The following is a 21,419-nucleotide window of genomic DNA, read 5'->3' as shown; positions in this document are numbered from 1 at the left end:
ACCTCAGGTGATCCGCCTGCCTTGGCCTCCCAAAGTGCTGGGATTACAGGCGTGAGCCACTGTGCCTGGCCCACATCTTCTTGTAGTCCTAAATACCATGCGTATTCTTGGAGAGCATTCTCCAAACCAGAAATTTGTCCAAAGTTTTTCCTAACAAGAAAGCTCACAATGCACACTTGTCAGGAGTCTACAGGACCATAAAACATTTGAAAGCTAACATTTGTAACTGTTCTCATCTCTACTGTGATCTACAAAAGCCCTGTTTTGTTTCAAGTAAACATAGCATGTGCTAAATTTGTGATATGTGATGAAATGGAGAGTGTTTGTAAGATCTCAGGGCCCTTTCACCATCTAAAGTAAGACAGAAGTAGGTTGAGAGGAGGGTTTCTCCAGCATAAACAATATCCCTTAATTTCCAGCCTTTCTGACACCTCTCTCTGTCCACTGCAGTTCCAGTATGACGCACCCCCCGCTTTTTTTTTTGAGATGGAGTTTTGCTCTGGTTGCCCAGGCTAGAGTACAATGGCGCGATCTTGGCTCACTGCAACCTCCACCTTCTGGGTTCAAGCAATTTTCCTGCCTCAGCCTCCCAAGTAGCTGGGATTACAGGCGCGTGCCACCATGCCCGGCTAATTTTTGTATTTTTAGTACAGATAGGGTTTTACCACAATGGCCAGGCTGGTCTCAAACTCCTGACCTCAGGTGATCCGCCTACCTCAGCCTCCCAAAATGCTGGGATTACCGGCGTGAGCCACTGTGCCAAGCCAGTATGACACTTTTCTACCTTGTAAATGACTTTTGGTGAAGAGTCTTTGCTAAATATTAGTCCAACTGAGTCAGCTGAGCAAAGCTTCAATGCTGAAATTTTTTGAAAAGGCATAAACAAAGTTCAAGTAACATGAAGGCATGTGGACATAAAGAACCAGCCTAGGCCGGGAGCGGTGGCTCACACCTGTAATCCCAGCACTTTGGGAGGCCGAGGTGGGCGGATCACGAGGTCAGGAGATTGAGACCATCCTGGCTTAACACAGTGAAAGCCTGTCTCTACTAAAAATACAAAAAATTAGCCGGGCGTGGTGGTGGGCGCCGGTAGTCCCAGCTACTCGGGAGGCTGAGGCAGGAGAATGGCTTGAACCTAGGAGGTGGAGCTTTCAGTGAGCCGAGATTGCGCCACTGCACTCCAGCCTGGGCGACAGAGCGAGACTCCGTCTCAAAAAAAAAAGAAAAAAAAAAAGAACCAGCCTTAAGAAATTTCCAGAGAATGGGATTTAACTACCAAATAACATGTATTATAAATATTTCTGGCTTGTTAGGTGAAATGGGTTTAAGTTTTCCTAGACAGCTTCCTGGCAATCAATGTTTCTGCTAACCAGCATTAAGAGCTACTTTTGCTATATCATGAACAAAGCCAGTCAAGCTATTTCAATGAAAAATAAATAAATGGAAAATGTTGGCTTTCTATTTGCAACTTCAACTAAATTTCATTAAGATACAATATGCCCGAGTAAGAATCAATCTTCATTTGTATTTCCATTTTACTGGGCATATGTTGATATATAATTCCAATATATAATTCCAATTAATTTGACTTGACTTTAATACTCTACAATACCCTATGATGCTACTATTGTGACCCCAATCCTAATCCTCTTGTACAGTAGTTGTTTTAGATGAGGAGGATTAAAGTAGTATAGAGAACTGATGAGCTGAACATATTTGTAAATGGGCAAACTAACATGCAAACTTAAAGGTAATGAACATATATATACATATATGCACACACTTGTGTGTGTATATTTACTTATTTAATCCTCTTTTCACAATCTCAGTCAATGTTATGTTAAATAATCTGAATCTAGTAGCAAACACTCTTAATTCTCTTTGTAAGAAAATCACTTACATCATTTGTTCAACCAAATAAGTATGATTTTATTTAGGGAGAATGAGGCTATTATATAAGAAAGGTGTGGGGGGTATAAAATGGATCACTTACTTTTGGGATAACTACCCACATCAGTACAACTTTTTTCAAAAGATAGTGACCCATTCATTTTAAATTGAAAACAGGAATTTTCCAGTGTCTACTAAAAACACCACAGATTAGCCGGGCATGGTGGTGTGCGCCCAGAGTCCCAGCTACTCAGGAGAATCTCTTGAACCTGGAAGGCGGAGGCTGCAGTGAGCGGAAAGGAAGAATGGGGTATACTTTGTTAGGTAACAAAGAAAGATTTGTAGAAGGGCAACATTTTAGGATAATAGCCAAAGAAGATCGAATATCAATGTCCTAAATTATCAAACTTCATCGTATTGTTTTTGCAATTAAAATTGCAAACCAGCTGGGGGCAGTGGCTCACGCCTGTAATCCCAGCACTTTGGGAGGTCGAGGTGGATGGATCACCTGAGGTCAGGAGTTTGAGACCAGCCTGGCCAACACGGTGAAACCTCGTCTCTACTAAAAATACAAAAATTAGCCGGGCATGGTGGCGGGTGCCTGTAATCCCAGCTTCTCAGGAGGCTGAGGCAGGAGAATCACTTGCACCCAGGAGGCGGAGGTTGTGGTGAGCCGAGATCACACCACTGCACTCTAGCCTGGGCGACAGTGTGAGACTCCATCTCAAAAAAAAAAAAAAAAAAAAAAGGATTGCAAACTAAGACTTTAAAAATTACACATCATACAACTGTATCATCATTTTTAAAAAGTATATCAGGATATACACCAAACTTTTTGGCCATTCATTCAACAAATCTGAGTGCCTGGAGTAAAGGCAGTAGAAGAGAAAAAGAGACAGACATAATCCCTGCCCTCATGGAGCTTAGATTCTGGGAAAGAAAGAAAGTAAATAGGTAAACAAATTAATTAAATAAATATGTTCTAATAAGCATACTTAAAATGTCATATTGCTGGAGGTTGAGAAGGGGAGATAATATGCTCTTTCCATATAACTATGTTGACTGACTTGTTCCAATGAACATGTATTACCTGATAGCAAAGAAAATATGGCCAGGTATGGTGGCTCACACCTGTAATCCCAGCACTTTGGGAGGCAGAGGCGGGAGGATTACCTGAGAACAGGAGTTCAAGACCAGCCTTGGCCATATGGCGAAACCCTCTCTCTACAAAAAATACAAAAAATTAGACAGCAGTGGTGGCACACACTTGTGGTCCCAGCTACATGGGAAGCTAAGGTGAGGATCACCTGAGCCCAGGAGGTAGAAACTGCATGAGCCAAGATCACACCACTGGACCCCAGCCTGGGCAACAGAGTGAAACCCTGTCTCAAAAAACGAAAAACAAAGCCCCACAAAGTAGCAGTTTTAAAAGATGACAAGTTATACATGTGTGTCATAGAAAAATTAAAAGATATGTGTGAATAGAAAATAAAATTGACAGGCCGGGCGCGGTGGCTCACGCTTGTAATCCCAGCACTTTGGGAGGCTGAGGCGGGCGGATCACGAGGTCAGGAGATTGAGATCACGGTGAAACCCGGTCTCTACTAAAAAATACAAAAAATTAGCCGGGCATGGTGGCGGGCGCCTGTAGTCCCAGCTACTCGGAGAGGCTGAGGCAGGAGAATGGCGTGAACACAGGAGGCGGAGCTTGCAGTGAGCCGAGATTGCGCCACTGCACTCCAGTGGCGACAGAGCGAGACTCCGTCTCAAAAAAAAAAAAAGAAAAGAAAAGAAAAGAAAAATTTACCTGCCATTATACCATCCTCATTTAAAGTTATTTATATTTTGATGTAAATCCTGACTTCCTTTTATGATATTCGTGCATATGAATAAACATAAATATGGAATATGTATATATGTATGTATACGCTGCTTAATAGACATTTTCCATTAATATCGGAAACTTCCTCTTTTTTGATGGAGTCTCACTCTATCGCTGAGGTTGGAGTGCAGTGGTGCAGTCTTGGCTCACTGCAACCCCTGCATCCCAGGTTCAAGCCATTCTCATACCTAAGCCCCGCGAGTAGCTGGGATTACAGGTGTGCGCCACCACACCTGGCTACTTTTTGTATTTTTAGTAGACATGGGGCTTCACCGTGTTGGCTAGGCTGGTCTCAAACTCCTGACCTCAAATGATCTGCCCGTCTCGGCCTCCCAATGTGCTGGGATTACAGGCCTGAGCCACTGCACCCAGCCTCTTTTTTTTTTTTTTTTTGAGACGGAGTCTTGCTCTGTCACCCAGGCTGGAGTGCAGTGGCGCGATCTCGGCTCATTGAAACCTCTGCCTCCCAAGTTCAAGCGAATCTCCTGCCTTAGCCTCCTAAATAGCTCAGATTACAGGTGCCTGCCACCATGCCTGCCTAATTTTTGTATTTTTAGTAAGGATAGGGTTTCGCTCTGTTGGTCACGGTGGTCTCAAACTCCTGACCTCAGGCCACCCGCCTCAGCATCACAAAGTGCTGGGTTTATAGGCATGAGCCACTGTGCCTGGCCGGAAACATTTTTTGATGTGTCTAGTTCCACAATGCTGTTTTTGAAGAGTGGCATTCTGATCTATGGATGTATTATACTTTAAAACATTACCTACTGTTGGCCAGGCATGGTGGCTCACGCCTGTAATCCCAGCAATTTGGGAGGCCGAGGCAGGTGGATCACCTGAGGTCAGGTGCTTGAGACCAGCCTGGCCAATGTGGTGAAACCCAGTCTCTACTAAAAATACGAAAATTAGCTGGGCATGGTGGCAGGTGCCTGTAATCCCAGCTACTTGGGAGGCTGAGGCAGGAGAATCACTTGAACCCGGGAATCGGAGGTTGCAGTGAGCTGAGATCGCGCCATTGCACTCCAGCCTGGGTGACAGAGTGAGACTCTGCCTCAAAAAAAAAAAAGAAAAAAAAAACATTACCTACTGTTGTCCAGGTGTGGTGGCTCACACCTGTAATCCCAGCACTTTGAGAGGCCGAGGCAGACAGATCACCTGAGGTTGGGAGTTCAGGACCAGCCTGACCAACATGGAGAAACCCTGTCTCTACTAAAAATACAAAATTAGCCAGGCATGGTGGCGTACGCCTGTAATCTCAGCCACTAGGGAGGCTGAGGCAGGAGAATCGCTTGAACCCAGAGGCGGAGACTGAGGTGAGCCAAGATTGTGCCATTGGACTCCAGCCTGGGCAACAAGAGCACAACTCTGTCTCAAAAACAAAACAAAACAAAAAAACCTTTTGTTGCACATTTAGGTTGCTACATTCGTTTTTCCTTTTATAGTATTTTCCACACTAGAAATTTAGGATATAATTTTAGACAAAGAATTTCTGGCCGGCCTTCCTTCCTTCCTTCCCTCCTTCCCTCCTTGCTTCCTTCCTTCTTTCTTTCTTTCCTTCTTTCATTTTCTTTTCTTCCCTCTGTGGCCCAGGCTGGAGTACACTCGGCTCGCTGCAGACTCCCTGCGTCCGGCTCCCGTGATTCTCCTGCCCCGGCCTGCGGGCTGCCTGCGATTGCTGGCGGGCGCCACCACCCCTCCCTGGTTTTTCTCCTTTGGCTGGAGGCGCCCTTTCGCCATGTCCGCCAGGCTGGTCTCCAGCTCCTGACCTCCGGTGGTCTGCCCGCCTCAGCCTCCAGAGGTGCTGGGACTGCAGACGGAGGCTCGCTCACTCGGTGCTCGGTGTTGCCCGGGCTGCAATGCGGTGGTGTGGTCTTGGCTCGCTGCAGCCTCCGCCTCCCAGCCGCCTGCCTTGGCCTCCCAGGGTGCTGGGATTGCAGCCTCTGCCCGGCCGCCGCCCCGTCTGGGAGGTGGGGAGCATCTCTGCCTGGCCGCCCATCGTCTGGGTTATGAGGAGCGCCTCTGCCTGGCCGCCCCGTCTGGGAGGTGAGGAGCGCCTCTGCCCAGCCGCCACCCCGTCTAGGAAGTGAGGAGCGCCTCTGCCTGGCCGCCCATCGTCTGGGATGTGAGGAAAGCCTCTGCCGGGCCGCCCATCGTCTGGGATGTGAGGAGCGCCTCTGCCCGGCCGCCCATCGCCTGGGAAGTGAGGAGCGCCTCTGCCCGGCCGCCCCGTCTGGGAAGTGAGGAGCGCCTCTGCCCGGCCGCCCCGTCTGGGAAGTGAGGAGCGCCTCTGCCCGGCCGCCCCGTCTGGGAAGTGAGGCGCACCTCTGCGCGGCCGCCCCGTCTGGGAAGTGAGGCGTCTGGATGTGAGGGCCTTGCCGGCCCCCCGAGTGAGATCTGCCGGCGCCGCCTCTGCCCGGCCACCCATGGTCTGGGAAGTGAGGAGCGCCTCTGCCCGGCCGCCCCGTCTGGGAAGCGAGGAGCGCCTCTGCCCGGCCGCCCCGTCTGGGAAGCGAGAAGCGCCTCTGCCCGGCCGCTCCGTCTGGGAAGTGAGGAGTGCCTCTGCCTGGCCGCCACGTCTGGGATGTGGAGAGCGCCTCTGCCCAGCCGCCCCGTCTGGGAGGTCTACCACAGAGGCCAGAAGCAATGTGGGGGCTGGACGTGGTGGCTCACGCCTGTAGTCCCAGTACTCTGGGAGGCCGAGGCGGGTTGATCACTTGAGGCTAGGAGTTCAAGACCAGCCTGGCCAACATAGTGAAACATATGAAAAATACAACTGACAAACCAACCAACCAACCCAGGGACAACAAAATAGGTCTACCCTGGAGTCATACTCTAATTTTTTCTATTTTCCTCCCTTTCTGATCCTTTATCCCACTTTCTTTTTCTTCCTCTTCCTTCTCCTTCTTTGTCAAATAGTGGATTGAGTTATTATCAGTGATCCATACAAAGTCCCTCTCTCATTTATTTTCTTTAATTCCTACCCCTCATTTCTATTCCCCGTCTTCCCATGTGCAACCTTCCTAATATGTTTGATATGCATCTTTTTGTTTGTATGTACTTTTAGAAAATGTTTATTGTTTTGTGTGCAAAAAATAAAAATAAAAAAATAGAAAAAGCAAAAAAAAAAAGAATTTCTGCAAATTCTATTTTTTATTCATATTGCCAACTTGCTGTTAGGATTCTACCAATTTCTTCTCCCTACCACAGTGTAACAAAGGGTTATTTTTTCACTCTTTCACTGCATTTTGTGGCAAAAGTATTTTCAACTAACAACCATGGCCACAGCAATATTAAAAAACTAAGAGTAGGTTGGGCACAGTGGCTCACACCTGTAATCCCAGCACTTTGGGAGGCCAAGGCAGGCAGATCCACTTGAGTTCAAAAAAAAAAAAAAATCCCTATATCTCAACCAAATATTAGCATTAGATGAAATTCAAGTAATCTAATTTTCCAGTTCTTGAGAAGTAGAGAAAAATATGAAACCAGAAAAAAAACCTCTCAGTGATGTAATGCTTTCTGGACCTAGTGCTCTCTACAGTCAAAGAAGCAGAAAAGTTTTTGTTTTGTTTTGTTTTGTTTGTTTTTCTTGAGAGAGAGTCTCGCTGTGTCGCCCAGGCTGTAGTGCAGTGGCATCATCTCGGCTCACTGCAACCTCCGCCCCCTGGGCTCAAGCAATTCTCCTGCCTCAGCCTCCCAAGTAGCTGCGATTAGATCACAGGCATACACCACCACACCCAGCTATTTTTGTATTTTTAGTAGAAAGGGGTTTCGCCATGTTGGTCAGACTGATCTTGAACTCCTGACCTCAGGTGATCCACCCAACTCAGCCTCCCAAAGTGCTGGGATTATAGGCGTGAGCCACCGCGCCCGGCTGTTTTGTTTTTTAAAGAAAAAAAAAATCAGAGTACAACTTTTGGCACAAAGAACTTACCAATCTTGTTTTCTGAGCTATTATTACACCAGCAAATTTCGCCTTTTTTAATGCTTCATTTTTGCCTTCTTCTCACAGAGTGAAAAACTGGCTACTACCTAAGTTGAGAGTCCTATGTCCCTTTCACATATTAATTTATTTCTTGGTTGGCGAGGAGTTTCCAAATATAGACCCATTTCACATTTTATAAAACGACATGAGATGTCATGGAGAAAAGAAAGTTGGGGGCTATGTCCATCAATAGTAGGTTTTGCTTGGCAGAATTCTAAATTATATTCGGGAATAAATAATGGTATGTGTTCTATTTTCTACAGCAACCCAAAATATATTCAACAAATCGATATCTAAGTGGGCCATTTAAAATTATTAACACATAACCCACCCTGTTCCAGAATTTGAAGAAGAAACGAACTGGCTAGATTAAAGTTACAAATCCTGAGTTGTCAGGATTATATCATTTACATTACTTTGAATGTAAATGAGTATTTGAATATATTAATAATAGATAGTATTTCTATTATAATCTACTTCACTTCCAGTATCAGATGCCAAATAGGGAGACTAAGTGGATTATAATTCATTAAGAAAAAGATAAACAGCAGAGAAAGCTTTTCCTTTTCTTGCAAAGAGCTAAATTGAACTATTTACTCACAGAAATAATTAACATTTTACTGTTTTACATTAACAAAATCTTTGAGGACTAGAGACAACAGAGTAATATAACATTTCATTTTAAAGGTTTAGTCTCATTCTAAACGTTTTTAAACCATATTTTAAATATGTATTTACAACTCTAATCTCTTCTAATAACTTTCTAATAACTTCTTGTATATAACAGTAACTGTTTAAAAATTCCTTGAGTAAGTCTGAACTTCATTATGATGCTATCTTTGACTTCCCCCATTATCTCCAATAAAGATCTGAGTTTTGTTTTCTGGTTTGCCTCACCAGTAACAGACAAATCTCACAAAAGAGTGTTAAAATTGAGTACTGTTTGGCACTAAAACATTATTCACCATTCTCTCCATGGAAATCTTTAGTAAAAGGAGAAAAATCTGCTGGGCGCGGTGGCTCACGCTTGTAATCCCAGCACTTTGGGAGGCCGAGGTGGGCGGATCACCTGAGGTTAGGAGTTCGAGACCAGCTTGGCCAACATGGTGAAACCCCATCTCTACTAAAAATACAAAAAATTAGCCAGGCATGGTGGCATGCGCCTATAATCCCAGCTACTTGGGAGGCTACGGCAAGAGAATTGCTTGAACCCAGGAGGCGGAGGTTGCAAGTGAGCCAACATCACGCCACTGTATTCCAGCTTGGGCAATGAGAGTGAAACTCCGTCTCAGGGAAAAAAAAACAAAGAGAGAGAGAGAAAAATTCATGTGATCTGAAGAGAAACCAGAGTATACTATTCTCAAAAGTTTACTTGCAAAGCTTTTTGGGAAGATATTTGCAGACATTAAAGATGTATCAAAGTCAGCATTATTACCTCAAAACAGCACCATTAAATAGCCTTTTTAATTGCTAACAATAAAAATCTTAGACTATGCTGCCATTAAGATAATTGTCAGTTATTTTATTAGAAAGATACAATATTTTTTTTTTTTTGAGACGGAGTCTAGCCTAAAATATACAATTTTTTTTTTTTTTTTGAGACAGTCTTGCTCAGTTGCCCAGGCTGGAGTGCAGTGGCACGATCTGGGCTCACAGCAACCTCCGTCTCCCAGGTTCAAGCAGTTATCCTGCCTCAGCCTCCGAAGTAGCTAGGATTACAGGCACCCGCCATCATGCCCGGTTAATTTTTTGTATTTTTAGTAGTAAAATATTTGTATTTTTAGTAGTAGAGACGGGGTTTCACCGTGTTAGCCAGGATGGTCTCGATCTCCTGACCTTGTGATCTGCCTGCCTCGGACTCCGAAAGTGCTGGGATTACAGGCGTGAGCCACCACTTCCGGCCCATGAGTGTTTTATTTTCCTGGAAACTACAGTAATTTTTAAACCACTGTCCTTCCTTCTACTCCATCAAGTTTTCTAGGTAAAAGGGTAAATACTAACAACAACATCATACAACACAATAGACTGAAGTAAGGATGTGCATTTCTAATTTCCAGGGCAGGTATTTCAAACATTAGGTTCAACCTCTTTAAAGATTATTCCAATTGAGCAAAATAAAGGCCTGCACTAATAGTGAGCTGTTGAAGACAAGGTATGAAGCAATTTTAAGTACATTTGAGGATGTGAACACACCCAAAACAGAAGAAGAAAATTCCCCAAGTCTGTGAAGACACCCAATGTTCCATTTAACTTATGGCACTTAAGATAGAACTCCTTTGGAAACAAACATATACTTCTTGAATACAAAGGAAAATTATTTTTATTTTTATTTTTTGAGATGGAGTTTCGCTCTTGTTGCCAAGGCTGGAGTGCAATGGCGCAATCTCAGCTCACTGCAACCTCCGCCTCTCAGGTTCAAGCGATTCTCCTGCCTCAGCCTCCCGAGTAGCTGGGATTACAGGCATGCATCACCATGCCCGGCTAATTTCGTATTTTTAGTAGAGATAGTTTCTCCATGTTGGTCAAGCTGGTCTCAAACTCCTGACCTCAAGTGATCCACTCGCCTCAGTCTCCCAAAGTGCTGGGATTACAGGCGTGAGCCACCACGCCTGGCCTCAAAGGAAAATTATTATGCCTTCATTTGTGAAAGTCATTTTATTCTCTCTTAGCATATATACATTTGTTCCCGTTCATTTGTGAGGTCAGAATTTATGATGATTAGTAAATAAAACCAAGTCAATAACCAAGGAATGGCATCATGATTCTGTAGAATCCTGTGATATCAGCATCTGTGTGCTGTGTTGTTTCATAGGTTCTGGCTAACTTCATTCTAACCTTGGAACAGAAGTAAAGAAGTTAGGAGCAGGGGTCCTTAGACTCTTTTGGTGCCAGGGATTCCTCGGCCATTTGGTAAAACTTATGGAACCCTTGTCAGAATGTTTTCTTTTTTAAATATAATTTTATTTTATTTTTTTTCTTAAACAAATAGAGACAGGGTTTCGCCATGCTGCCCAGTCTGCTCTTGAACTCCTGGGCTCAAGTGATCCACCCACCTCAGCCTCCCAAAGTGCTGGGATTACAGGCGTGAGCCACGTGCCCAGACAGAATAATGTTTTTAAATGCATAAAATAAAATGCAAAGATAGAACTCTCAAAATACTTTACTTGGAATTAACAATGTGCTTTTAAAAAATAAAATAAGATCCAGCAGTGGGTCTAATAATCACAGTAATTTTGAGGTAGTGATAAGCTTAAACAATTTCAAGATAGCTATAACAGCTGCATTATGGTATGAAGTACATGATTTCTACTGGTGACAAAGTCACAGGTACTGCTAATACAACCATGGTTTGTTGCCTACATTCATATTTGAATGAAATTCCAAGTTTTAGTTATAGGTTAATGAAAAGATGTAATATTTTTCCCCCAAACAAGTTCACAGACCCCTCAAATTCAATAGACCTTAGGGGATCAATATGCAGACCCCAGGATAAAAACCTCTCATACGGGAACAGAAGAGCAGGTCAATAAAGTAAAAACATTAAGTTTTGGTTCCCAAAACTCAATAAGACAAATTACAAAGGCCCTGTTACTCTCCAAAATAGTCTAACACACCACAACAGTGTACAGACTTGAATTCATTCAATAATCTTCAAAAGGTTTGTGTAGGAAGAGCAAAATCAGAGGGAAGACATATTTTTCAACTAATAATCAAATATATAACTTATAATATCAGTAGATTTTGAGGAAATTCTCCTATACAAAGGCTAAGTCATTGTAATTAAGTCAGATTCAACAATATCATGAGTTGTGATCAGCAACATGATAGTGTAGATAACCAACAGAGTTGGATCTTACTCTGCAGGTCAAATGGTCAGTGACACCCTTCAATGGCTCAGCCCATGCAGCTGCCTCACTGGTGTGGTGGATGTGAACCCTTCTTATCATTATGTGTACTGTGATCCCAGAAGATTGTTATTGCTGGACAGGTGGGGTAGCTTACACCTGTAATCCCAGCACTTTGGGATGCCAAGGCAGGAGGATGGCTTGGGGCCAGGAGTTTGAGGCCAGCCTGGGCAACATAGTGAGACCCTATCACTAAAAAAATGTTTAAATAAATTAGCTGAGCATTATGGCCCATGCCTGTAGTCCTAGCTACTCAAGAGGCTGAGGTGGCTCTGCTTGAGTCCAGGAGTTAGAGGCTGCAGTGAACCATGATGGTTTCACTGTACTCCAGCCTGGGCGACAGAGTGAATTTATAAATTTATAAATGTATAATTTATAGATTTATAAAATTATAATTTATAAATTTAGAATTTATAAATTCTATACATTCTATCTTTAAAAAAAAGATTGTCATTGCATTTTAATCTCTTCTCAGGACACTAGGAACCAAACATGCCACCTAAACTAGTCCTTCCATTCATTGTAAAAATCTCCTATAACACTCCCTTCCTGCAAAGAGAAAAATATATAAACTAGGTTGCAGTATTACAAATGAAAAGTGGGGGGTTGGACAAGAAATAACAAAAGGAATAAGGGATTGGCACCAACTGCATGTGGTAGGGCAGGGGGGCCTACTAGGAGAAATATTAAGATGATTCAGAGGTTTTAAGCTTGGCTACCTTCAATAATGGTAGAATCGGAAGAAAAAAACTAGGTTTGGAGATAATGAGCTTTAAGTGACATATTAAGTTCAAAATGCCCAAGAAGCAACTGGAAAAGCAGATCATCAATAAGAGTGTTCAACCCCTATCCTTGAGGAACTTACAATCTGGAATCCTTTTATAGCTAAAGATTTAGATTTAGTAGTGATTCTACTAGGTATTCCCTAAAAGCTGTGGGAACAGCAAAGTCCTCCAAGAAAGAGCACGAAAGACCAAAAGAAACGCCATAAATTTAAGGACAAAAATTTTAAATATTCTAAATACTAAAAGCTATTTGAAATGTTAACATCAAGTGCTAAAAACACTTTTACGGCCGGGCGCGGTGGCTCACGCCTATAATCCCAGCACTTTGGGAAGCTGAGGCGGGCGGATCACAAGGTCAGGAGTTTGAGACCAGCCTGGCCAATACGGTGAAACCCTGTCTCTACTAAAAATACAAAAATTAGCCGGGAGTGGTGGCGGATGCCTGTAGTCCCAGCTACTTGGGGGGCTGAGGCAGGAGAATCGCTTGAACCCGGGAGCGGAGGTTGTAGTGAGCCAAGATCGAGATCGGGCCACTGTACTCCAGCCTGGGAGACAGAGCGATATTCTGTCTCAAAAAAAAAAAAAAAAAAAAAAAACCACTTTTACAACTTAAAATGGTGGCCTTTTAAGAGGATATACCTCGATACATTTAAATTCATTTCCAGAAAAAGATAGTGTCTCAATAACACACCATATTGTATTAAAACATAAATTTTAATTTAACTTGTCCTTCCTATTCAAATTGTACCTCTCTTTATAGAGGTATTCTAGTTAAATTAAAAATAAATGGTAGAATTAAAGGCATAATTATTTCCACTTGCAAACCACTAGTGAAATAATGAAAACAGGCTATTAATGTAGTACAAAGAGGGATAACCAAATATATGCCTCCTGAAGGAAGTACACACCAATATCTAGGAATTATACTGGTCCTCTCCCCCCAAACTCCCACTCGGAAATCAAACCTGAACTAAATTTGTTCAGTCTTCAATCTAGCTCCCAATTTACAAGAAATACAAAGGATAGAGGGACATATTAAACTAGGACATGTTAAATCTATACCTGAGGGACATATTCATCAACATCCAGGATGAGAGAAACTGGAGGAAAAATGGCCTGGTTCCTTCAACAAATATTAGGTTGGTGCAAACATAATTGTGGTTTTTAAGTTACCATTAAAAGTAATGGCAAAAACCACAATGACACTTGCACCAACCTTACAAGGAAAATACATTACGAGGAAAATAATTAAGATGAGGGAACCTATAGATTAAAAAGTTTAAGAGATATCCCAAACAAATGTAATATGTTACCTTGTTTGGACCCCAAATCAAACCAACCAATTATTGAAAAACAACTGAGGAATATTTGAATACTGACTGGATATTTGGTGATGTTAATTTTTAAAGGTAGGGTAATGGCATTGTGGTTATGACTTTCTCGAGAGTTATCTTTCAGATATCTATATTGAAATAAAACAAATGAAATCATTTGTAGAATTTGCTTCACAGTAATCCAGTAGGGTCTGGGGAAAGTAGATAGGGGAAGAGATAAATCGTGTCGCTCAACTCCTTGTGTTTTGAAATTTTCCATACTTAACTGTTCAAAAGGGAAAAAAGAAAAACACCATTCTCAGGGGTTGCCAACAAAAACTGAAAACAACAGTTTGAATTTTGTCTCCAAGCCCTACAAGCTGAGCAGCCCTGGTCTAGTCACGCAACTTCTTAGTGTCCCTATCGGTTAAACGGAGACAAACAAATACCACCTAATAAACTCGTATTTGTTCAAGCCAGAAACCTGGTCTCCCACATCTGGTCTCCACCAAATCCTGTCTGTTTCTCTACCAAATCCTGTCTTGTCCATCACCGTGGTCTCACACCACTCCAACAGCCTCCTTTCAGCCTGTTCTCCATATTGCATCCAAAGTGATGTTCCTAAAACGCAAAATCCAATCAGGTTATCCCCAGCCCCACTGAAAATCCCTTTTTTTTTTTTTTGAAACAGAGTCTTGCTCTGTGGCTTGAGCTGAGCTGAAGTGCAGTCGTGTGATCTCAGTTTTCATTGCAGCCTCCACCTCCTGGGTTCAAGTGGTTATCCTGTATCAGCCTCCGAAGTAGCTGGGATTACAGAAGCACACCACCACGCCTGGCTAATTTTTTGTATTTTTAATAGAGACAGGGTTTCACCATGTTGGCCAGGCTGGTCTTGAACTCCTGACCTCAAGTGATCCACCAGCCTCGGCCTCCCAAAGTGTTGGGATTACAGGCGTGAGCCACCGTGCCCAGCTTGAAAATCCTTAAAGTGCTTTCAATCAGCTTCAAGACAAGAGGACACCTTTAAAATTTTTTTACCCTCCTTTATTCCTTAAAAATCCCTTTAATTTTTTTACCCTCCTTGATTCCTTAAAATGGCTTACAAGGCCCTCCATTTTCTCATACTGTCTATCTCTTCAACTTCTATCTCTTCCCATTCTCTTTGACTTTTTTATGCTTTAGCTTTGGTAAAATTCTTTCAGCTCTTGCATTACACCCTGTACTCTTGAGTGTAGCTTCAGTGTTCATGTCTGGAATGTTCTTTCCACCCATCATCACTGCCTTGCCTGGCTAGCTCTTTCATCCTTCAAGTCTCAGGTTAAACAGTATTTCCTCAGAGAGGTCTACCCAAATTGCTTCTATACTAAGTTGGGTGTCTTCTCACACCTACGCAATACAGTATTTGTTCCTACAGGAACCTGTACTTACCCTATTATAACAGTACCTACTTGTTTGTAAAGAGTATTTGCTGTGGCAATTATATATTTATCTGTTTTCCAGCTAGACTATAACTCTAGGAGGGCAAGTGGTAAAATTTGTTCACTGCTGAATCCTAAGTCTCTCATGGTGCCTGGTAGCCAATAACAAATTGCTGAACATATAAAATTCACAACAATCTGGACTGTTTTCCTCATACCCAAGTTCCATCTTCCTAGTCCTCAACTGCAACAAAAACAAGACAGCTATGTAGGCATTTACACAGAGATCTTAATCTTGCATAGGAGTGAGCATTATAAAGTGAATTGAAAACACGATGGGAATGCAGAACATAAGGAGTTGAGAAATCTATTTTCAGGCTGAGATAATTTGTATCCAAATTTACAATCTAAAGAAAACTCAGGAGGGCCAATCTAACAAAAATGAGTCCAATGACACACATAGTTCCCACCAAACCATAATAAGTTTTCAGACCTAAGATGTTAGATCACTTAATCCCTTCAGCCTCAGTTTCCTTATGTGTAAAACAAGGGATCCTGATCAGCTGGTCATTAGGATCCTTTCCAGGGCTAATATATGCCCTAATATTTAAAGACTAAAAGATGTAAACTAGTGAAACACTAATCATTTGCTTTCATCCTATAGTGATATGATTTTTTTCCTTTTTAATCTGTTTAAGGACATTACAGTCTATCCCGTTAAGCTTACAACTAAACCTTCAAATCTATTCAGCTATAAAAATCTTACAAAATGCTCCTCAGATCATTAACTTGCATATTTAACAAGGGTAACTGCAATCTGATGAAACAACAGCATCTACCTAAACCCAAAATGAATTACTGAAATATATTTAACTTCTGTGTAAATAATAAATCTTACTACGTGTTTTAAGTGCTAAATATCTTGAATTGTTGGTCATTTCTATGGCAATCGGAAGGCAAAGTCGTGCCCCAGGGTGTAAGACTTGAATTTATGGGTACTGTTTAACACCTAACTAAAAAACTGAAAGATACATAGTCTTTGCATCACCTCACTGGGCTGGTGGTTGAGATAAAAAAATTGTTGAAACCACAGTAATTTTTGAAAAAAAAATTCAAAACAAGTTATAGTAAGTTACAGTAAATAAAGTAGCGTGTAAACATTTTACTGTTATCAGTAGCAGCCCAGTTTCTAATCAGCCACTGGAAACCCAAGGAAAGACTAAAGTAGTAACAAGTTTGTCTCCTGGTTTAGATTAATTACAAACTAGTTTTGGCAACTGCTTGTTCTATCAAATATGTCATGACAAAGTAATAAAATGTTAAAAAGCATGCTGGAAAAAAAAAAAAAAAAGACGTACTTGGAACAAAAAACTTGCATCGGATCAAGTGTAACGCTATCCTCCAGATTTCTCTCAACAGGGCCGCCTTAAGTCCAGGAGTAGAAGAGCGCTGCGGCGGACGCTGGCAGCCACAGGTTGAATGACAAAGAGCCCCCGTCAGCACCACTCCCAGGAGTCTGCGGGCTGCCCCGTCCCCTCCGCAAAGTCTACTCGAACCCTGCAGTCACGCCTTGGCTGTAGAGAATGCAGCTCTCCGCATCACTCTCGCAAGTCACCAGGTGGGGCAAGGATCGGCGGGCCAAGAAGGTTGGGGCGGACAATGTCACGAATCATAAATAACTCCTGCCCGGAGTCCCTTCCCTTGGGGCAGAAGCGGCCAGGAGAGTCTGGAGGTACCACATGCAGCAGCCTCATGTTATCCCTTTTCCAGATCAAAGCATCTCTCGAGAAGCCCACTGAAGACTTGCTTAGAGGGGAAGGGACTTCCCCAACGTCACCGCGCACCACGACCCAACTCCTCGGTCAGGCCAGGGACCGGCATCTGACCACGGGGCCCGCGGCTCGGCTGAGAGAGGCGCTGTCCCCAGCGCCTCAAGGTCTCCTTCACCAGCACTGCGGTCCGAGGCCACGCGGCTGCCTGTGACCACGATGCCCTCTGCTGGGCCGCCTCCCTCTGCCGGAGACAAAGTCTCCCAACCCCAGAGGTCCCCTCCGACCCCACCAAGGCAGCGAGGGCAACGTGGGGTCCGCGCCGCGTGCCGCCGGCTGTTACCCAACTAACCGTTATATGCGCGGATCGCAGCGCCGAGCGTGTGCGTGACGTGGTGGCGCGAGCTGGAGTTCCACGGGGCCCAGTGTCCGGCTCCCGTCCTTCGCTCGCTGCCTCGTTTGGTTGTTCCAGCACCCACGCAGCCAGCCAGTCACGTCGCAGCTCACCACTTTGTCTGGCCGGGCCGGCAAGGCTGCTTTATAACCCGCCGGGGCCGGAGCATGCGCACAGGGGGCGGAGTCGTCTCTCCCGGCCGCCGCCCCCTCGCCGCCACACACACATCCGAACTGCAGCCCGCGCCTCCACACGGTTTCAGCCGCGCGCGCCCCCTAGCTCGCCCGCGCGCGCCGGCGCCCCCTCCCCGCCACGTGACCGGCGTCCCAGTCCGACCCGCGCGCTGCGCGCCTGCTGAGCGGCGCAGAGCTACCGCGCCCTGCCAGACTCGCCCCTTGGTCCATGTCTGACGAGCTCTAGGCAACCTGCCCTCGTTCGGGACACAAACATCGGTCTCACCCCTCAGTTTCTGCCAGAGAAAAAGGAAAAGTCACCAAGAGGCCTGACCCTGACGGGTGGGGGGGAGATGCGCGTACGGAGTAGCGGGAAGCGACTGAGGAACTGGGACTGGGCAGCATTTGAATGGATGCGGGTGCCGCTGGCACCCGGGAAGACGCCCGGGGGCCGGCGCTGGGGAGCCGGGCATGGGCTGGGATGTGTTTGAATTCCAATCCGGGCCTGACACCAGTTCAGTGACCTCGGAAAGTTCCCCAACCTTCCGGGCCTGTTTCCTCCCTCAAGTGGCGACAGTAATAGAACCGACCTCGTAGGCTCATCCGGAGGTCCTGATGGGAGAACCCATGCAACTTGCCACCACAGAGCCAGGCCCGCGGCGGCTGGCGCCTGGTGTGTATTAAAGACGAGTCGGGAAAGAAGAGCAGGTAAGAGGGTGGGGAGACTGGCCCAGTGGGTTGGGGTGTGCACCTCGGCCACGTGGAAAAGCGAGAATGCAGGGGCCGGACGCTTATGGACGATGCGTATGTGGGGCCGGATAGAAGTGTGGCAGGCGGCGCTGGGGCTGATGCGCCTCACCCGGATTATCCTCTGTAATCCTCACAGCCCTGTGAAGTGGGCACTGCCATGAACATTTTGTAAATAAGGGACCCGAGGCTCAGAGAGGTGAAGTAACTTTCCAGACGGCCCAGCTCGTCAGCGGCCGGCATTTGAAGTCACACTCCAGAGCCTGTTTTTAACATAATAGCCGCTGTGACCGCATAACCAACGTGTGTGTGTGTTGAAGTGATCAAATAACCATGGAGTGTCTTTGATGTCCAGGACTTTTGAGAAATACCGAAAAAGTATGAGGCAAGGCCCCTGCCTTCAAAGAGCTTGCAAGTTTTTGGGGGAGACTTAGGCACAAATTAACCAACATCTGTTGAGCACTTGCTGCTTGCCAGGACCCTGCCCTTCCCCTCGTGTCTTCCTCCCTTCGAGGACTCACCCCCTCACTTACCCTCCCCCTCAATTCTCACAGCAACCCTGGGAGGTAGGCCTTATGGTTTCTGTTTTGCAAATGAAGAACCTGAGATTGAAGAAGAGTAGAGATTGGAGGATCAGGTCCTGAGAGGTCCCATGTGCTTTCCAATAACAGTTCAGTATATTAGAAGACAGTATGGCATCCACGGCCAAGTACTACTAGTGAGTAATATAGTAATTGCTTTTTACATTTGATAAACACGGAGAAAGGGAAGGCATTTCGGGTCATTGGGGCAGCTAGGACTTATAAGAGCAGTGTTAGGGTGGCAGCAGCATTCAGGTAGATGGTAAGGAGAATTAAGTTAGAGAGACAGGATCCTGAGTCTGGTTCAGAAGTAAATTTATAAGGGCCTGTTCTATGGAATGTAGTGAGAAGTGGTTAAATAAGATGAATCCCAGGAAACCTCAAAAGAAGGCTTATAGAGCCTCATAGGGTGGTAGATTCACACTATAGACCTGAGAGCCAGATCTGTTGAGTTCCAAATTTGATTCTTGCACTTACCAGCTCTGTGTCCTCAGGCAAGTCATTTTACCTTTCCAAGCCTCACTCCCAACTCTGTAAAACAAGGATAATACCTACCTCAGGGTTATTATGATAATAAAACTAGTATTTATTTCAGGCGGGCATGGTGGCTCAAGCCTGTAATCCTAGCACTTTGGGAGGCCGAGATGGGCGGATCACTTGAGTCCAGGATTTTGAGACCAGCCTGGCCAACATGGTGAAACCCTGCCAATATTAAAAATACAAAAATTAGCCATGCCTAGTGCATAGTACCAGCTACTCAGGAAGTTGAGACAGGAGAATTGTTTGAACCCGTGAGGCAGAGATTGTAGTGAGCCAGGATCTCATCATTCACTCCAGCCTGGGCAACAGAGAGAGATTCCATCTCAAAAAAAAAAAAAAAAAAAAAAAGGTCCGGGTGCAGTGGCTCATGCCTTGTAATCCCAGCACTTTGGGATGCTGAGGCGGGCGGATCACGAGGTCAGGAGTTCGAGACCAGCCTGGCTAATATGGTGAAACACTATCTGTACTAAAAATACAAAAAATAGCCGGGTGTGGTAGCATGCGCCTGTAGTCCCAGCTACTTGGGAGGCTGAGGCAGAAGAATCACTTGAACCTGGGAGGTGGAGTTTGCAGTGAGCCGAGATGGTGCTACTGCACTCCAGCCTGTCCAGCCTAGGCAACAGAGTGAGACTCTGTCTGAAAAAAAAAAAAAAAAAAAAAAAAAAAAATTAGTATTTATTTGGCGGTGTCTAGCATATAGAAAACATTACAATGAAACCTAACCCTAAAGATTAACCCTAGAGGCCCTTCCCTTGAATAGACCCTAAGGAGGCTCTGAGAGGGGCCCTAACAGTATGTTCAACAGGATCATACTTTGTGTTGTATTGCAATTTTGTACTCCTGTCCTTGGAGATAGATAGTCATCAAAATTATAGACACCTCAGGCCCTACAAAACCTGGATCTGCTTTAATAGATTTTAGTGTTGTGAAGACTTTGGAATCAGAAGACCTGGTCCCGGCCGGGCACGGTGGTTCACGCCTGTAATCTCAGCACTGTGGGAGGCTGAGGTGGGTGGATCACCTGAGGTCAGGAGTACGTGGCCAAACCCTGTCTCTACTAAAAAATGCAAAATAAAAAATAAAAATAAAAAAAATAGGCCTAGGCCGGGCATGGTGGCTCACGCCTGTAATCCCAGAACTTTGGGAGGCTGAGGCAGGCAGATCACCCGAGGTCGGGAGTTTGAGACCAGCCTGAGCAACATGGAGAAACCCTGTCTCTACTGAAAATACAAAATTAGGCCGGGCGCAGTGGCTCACGCTTGTAATCCCAGCACTTTGGGAGGCCAAGGCGGGTGCATCACGAGGTCAGGAGATCGAGACCACGGTGAAACCCCGTCTCTACTAAAAATACAAAAAAAATTAGCCGGGCGTGGTGGCGGGCGCCTGTAGTCCCAGCTACTCGGAGAGGCTGAGGCAGGAGAATGGCGTGAACCCGGGAGGCGGAGCTTGCAGTGAGCCGAGATTGCGCCACTGCACTCCAGCCTGGGCGACAGAGCGAGACTCCGTCTCAAAAAAAAGAAAATACAAAATTAGCCGGGCGTGGTGGCGCATGCCTGTAATCCTGGGAGGTGGAGGTTGTGGTGAGCTGAAATCACGCCATTGCACTCCAGCCTGGTCAACAAGAGCGAAACTCCATCTCAATAAATAAATAAATAGGCCAGGCGCAGTGGCTCATGCCTGTAATCCCAGCACTTTGCAAGGCTGTGGCAGGCGTATCACGGGGTCAGGATTTCGAGACCAGCCTGACCAACATGGTGAAACCCCGTCTCTACTGAAAATACAAAAATTAGCCTGGCGTGGTGGTGCGCACCTGTAATCCCAGCTACTCAGGAGGCTGAGGTAGGAGAATTGCTTGAACCCAGGAGGCAGAGGTTGCAGTAAGCCGAGATCGTGCCACTGCACTCCAGCCTGGGCGACAGAGCACAAAAAGAAAAAAAAAAAGATCTGGTCCCATAACTGCTATCTGTGTTATTCTGGGCAATTAATTCACTGAACTTCCTTGGGCTTTCGTTTCCTTGCCAAATAAATTAAAAATAATACCTA

The 21,419-nt window shown here is 44.9% G+C and overlaps 1 protein-coding gene and 1 long non-coding RNA gene across 4 annotated transcripts in view; one reads left to right on the top strand and one right to left on the bottom strand.

The window, feature by feature from the left end:
* SLC16A1 (solute carrier family 16 member 1) overlaps positions 1-18,337 on the bottom strand; it is a 45,237-nt gene extending 26,900 nt beyond the window's left edge. Inside the window, exons 1-2 of one of the 3 annotated variants that reach the window (XM_032154968.2) lie at positions 18,260-18,337; positions 17,294-17,804 (exon numbers count right to left, since the gene is read on the bottom strand). The gene's annotated coding sequence lies outside the window, so the exon portion shown is untranslated. Of the gene's footprint in view, positions 1-16,530; positions 17,879-18,259 lie in introns of those variants that run through there. The other 2 variants (XM_058439450.1, XM_032154969.2) reach the window with 2 other exon arrangements.
* LOC116469590 (uncharacterized) overlaps positions 17,996-21,419 on the top strand; it is a 57,282-nt gene continuing 53,858 nt past the window's right edge. The window contains exon 1 of the long non-coding RNA XR_004248299.2: positions 17,996-18,216. This is a non-coding gene — a long non-coding RNA (uncharacterized LOC116469590). The remainder of the gene's footprint in view (positions 18,217-21,419) is intronic.

The sequence above is a fragment of the Hylobates moloch genome, unplaced genomic scaffold (assembly GCF_009828535.3).
Source record: "Hylobates moloch isolate HMO894 unplaced genomic scaffold, HMol_V3 SCAFFOLD_5, whole genome shotgun sequence".
In the NCBI taxonomy this organism is placed as follows: domain Eukaryota; kingdom Metazoa; phylum Chordata; class Mammalia; order Primates; family Hylobatidae; genus Hylobates; species Hylobates moloch.
This window is presented reverse-complemented; position numbering and strand designations above follow the sequence as displayed.